Genomic DNA, 3,858 nt, shown 5'->3' on the forward strand with positions numbered 1-3,858 from the left:
CCCCCTGTTCAACTGCTCCTTATTTTATCAACCCTGAAAGGATAAAAGACAAAGTTGACCTCAGCGGTATTTGAACTCACAAAGTGAAGACAGGAGAAGTGCTGCTAAGTCCTTTGCCCAATGTGCCTCTCTGCCAGCTCGTTGCTGTACTATAGTCCTATATATTAAAATAAGACAAATACTTTATATAAAACACAGCTCTACATGTTAAAATGATGGTTGGCTCACATGAAACATAACTCTACATGTTAAACTGACAGAGGATTGACTTTAAATGCGATCCCTCATATGAAAATAAATATATAATGCTTAGATTGTCCCATAAGTGAAGCAGCATTTTAAATGTCATTTTACATTCAAAATGCTGACAATGCATATTTCACACACACACAAATACATACATCCATGCACACATACATACATGCATATGTACACAGATACAATAAGGCATACATATATATATATATATATATATATATGGTCCAATCAGGGCTTAACTGGCTGACACCTTGAAGTTAGTGTGTCTACATCCCAGTAACTTAGCGGTTCAGCAAAAGGAATCGATAGAATAAGTACTGATACTTAAAAAAAATAAATCCTGGGATCAATTTGTTCAACTAAAACCCTTCAAGGTGGTGCTCCAGCATGGCTGCAGTCAAATGACTGAAACAGATATAAGAATATATATATATATATATATATATATATATACATATATATATATCTTCCTCAACTTGATATGTTAATTCTGAAAACCTGAATCTTCACCTCGTTAGTCTCATCAATGACATTTTAAACAGTCATAAATCTTCTTATAGAACAGTTTAATAATGTACCAGTTATCCCTCGCCTCCCCCACACTAACATCGCATCTACATACACAATTACAAATTATTCATTCTATATTCAGTTTGCACTTGTATATATATATATATAAGTAATCTCTCACATATTAACATACATACAAACATATATGTACATGTGTGTATGTGTGTATGAATGTATGTACACACACACATATACTATATATATATATATATATATATGTAGATACTAAAGGTTATAATAGTTGTGTGTATATATACTTATATAATACATACACATAAACGTATGTGTATCTATATGCATATATATATACATAAATAGGTATGTGTATGTATGTATGTATGTATTTATATATATATATATATATATATATGTATGTATGTATATACACATACATGTGTGTGTGTGTGTGTGTTTCTGTCTTGTGAGTGGATTTGATAAACAGAAACTGGAAGAAACCTGTCATGTGTATATATATATATATATATATATATATATATATATATATATATACTGAGGAATTCCTGAGATAGATCTAGTGACAATTGTGTAAATACCATGGATGATGTCATGTAGCCGTAGGCAGTGAGCAATGCTTCATCAGCATATTACGAGGAACATAGCCAATACTTTGGCACTTGTGCTGGTAGCACGTGAAAAAACATTCAAGCGAGGTCATTGCCAGTGCTGCTGGACTGGCTCCTGTGCAGGTGAAAAATTTATTTTCATTTACCTAACCATTTTCATAATTTCATGATTTTCAAAAGTAGTGTGAAATAGAGAATCCTATGCCATATTCGTCTTGGTTCTTAATGTTTTTTTTTTTGTGTGTTTAACACAGAAAGTTTTTTTTTTTCCAAGAGTGTAATGGGTACTTTTTATGTGCCACCAGCCTGGGTGCCATTTACATAGCACCAGCATTGACACAACTACAATCTCACTTGGCTTGAGAGGTCTTCTCAAGCACAATATATCACCAAAGGTCTCAGTCACTTCTCACGGCCTCCATGAAACCCATCATTCAAAGGATGCTTTTTATGTGCCAGTTGCACAACACTGGCATCGGACATGACTACAATCTCACTTGGCTTGACATGTCTTCTTAAGCACAAAAAAATCTCTTCTTGGATCAACAAAACATAATTTTTGACACAGGTGGACATCCTCAATTCTAATCGTCATTTTTTGCCATTCTTTTTTTTTTTCTTCAGCATAAAACATGCATTGACTCAGCTATTCCATAGGCAAAACTCCACCATCACCATGGTGATTTCATACAACTACCTTTGAAATCCAAATATGAATGCTATAGCATTTCAAAACCACTCATGTTTATTTACCATTATTAGTAAGCATTCTGCGTTTTCATTTTCTACAGGAAGCCATTTAGCATGTCCCATAGGTATAATATACATAGCACAGACAGTCCATTATAGATATATATATATATATACTATAACAATGCTATCATTTCATACCAGCTCTTTGAAAGATCAATATATAATCTACAATAATCTGCTTTATATGAGATTGTGATTTGTTAAATTAGGTCTTTGATATTTTTGCAGTAAATCAGTTCTCCTTGAATTGAATAGAATTACATAAATTCTCTCTCTCTCTCTCACTCCTCCCGCTCTCTCTCATATATATGTGTGTGTTTGTGTATATATATGTATGTATATACGTGTATGTCTGTGTGTGTATATATATACATATATATATATAAATATATATATATATATATATATATATATTTGTGTGTATGTATGTTTGTATCCTCATCATCAAATCATGTCCACATTTCCATACTTGCATGGATCAGGTGAAACTCGTGGAAGCAGATTTTTCTATGGCCAGATGCTCTTCCTGTTGCCAACCTTCACCTCTTTCTAAACAGGGAAATATTTCCCCTCATCCTTTGAACAACGAACAGTTCAACATCCAGACATGTTTTTGTGGAAGCTTGTAAACAAATCAAGTGACAGTTTGTATGAAATGTGCAGTTGTTTTCAATTAGAGCACAAATGCCAAACTTAACCAAACTGTTATTATCCCTTAACCTTTTAACCTTTAAACTAGTCATGTCCATCCCAAACATTCTATTTGTTTTATGTTTGAACAGGCCAGTTCTGGCCTCTCACACCAACCCTACAATGTCATTTTAAAGACATACAATCACATCATTGAAATTTTGAAGCTGCAAGATGATACAGGATTAATCCAAAACAATGTGAATATATAAGTATTACTTTTTAATGCTAAAGGGTTAAGAAAAAAGGAGACATCATGTTTTAAAATCCTGTAGCCTAGACTAAATGAAAAAAAGGGCCCCCTTCTGTCATGGATGACCATGCGATTGCACCTAGAAAGTCACCCTTTGAGGCACAAGTCTGGGCAAGGTTGTTTATGAGAAGACCAGCACTCACCCATGCATACCAGCCTCCCTTTGGTTGGCTCAGGGCTATAGTAGAAGACACTTGCCCAAGGTGCCATGCAGTGGAACTGAACCCAGAACCATGTGGTTGTGATGCATGCTCCTTACCACACAACTACACCTCTGCCTATTAGATGATGTAGTCCTTACATACTCCTGAAATAGATGGGATGGTCATTGCTGGAATGCTCCCAATCATGAAACTAATAAATCAGGGATGATCTGGAACTAAACATTACTGCCAACATCAGCAGCAGCACCACCACCACCACCAACAACAACAACAACAGCTACATCAGCAAAAAACACCTAATCTTTTTGCCATAGCCCCTGACCCACTTCCACCTCTCTTCAATTCCAGAGGTGGGATCTCTCACCCCAACCTCTATAGATGATACTTTAAAAAAAAACTATTAAATCTGGGATTTAGAGTCTTAATAGGATTACCTCTCGTTTATTGATATCAGTGTAATCTGTCTCCCTCTCCCCCTCTGTCTCTCTTCTGCACACACACACACACACACATGTATATGCACATAACACGCACATGCACACATGTATCTGCACATACACACACACACAAAGTGTCACAGTTAAAT

Source organism: Octopus bimaculoides, chromosome 22, assembly GCF_001194135.2.
Source record: "Octopus bimaculoides isolate UCB-OBI-ISO-001 chromosome 22, ASM119413v2, whole genome shotgun sequence".
In the NCBI taxonomy this organism is placed as follows: domain Eukaryota; kingdom Metazoa; phylum Mollusca; class Cephalopoda; order Octopoda; family Octopodidae; genus Octopus; species Octopus bimaculoides.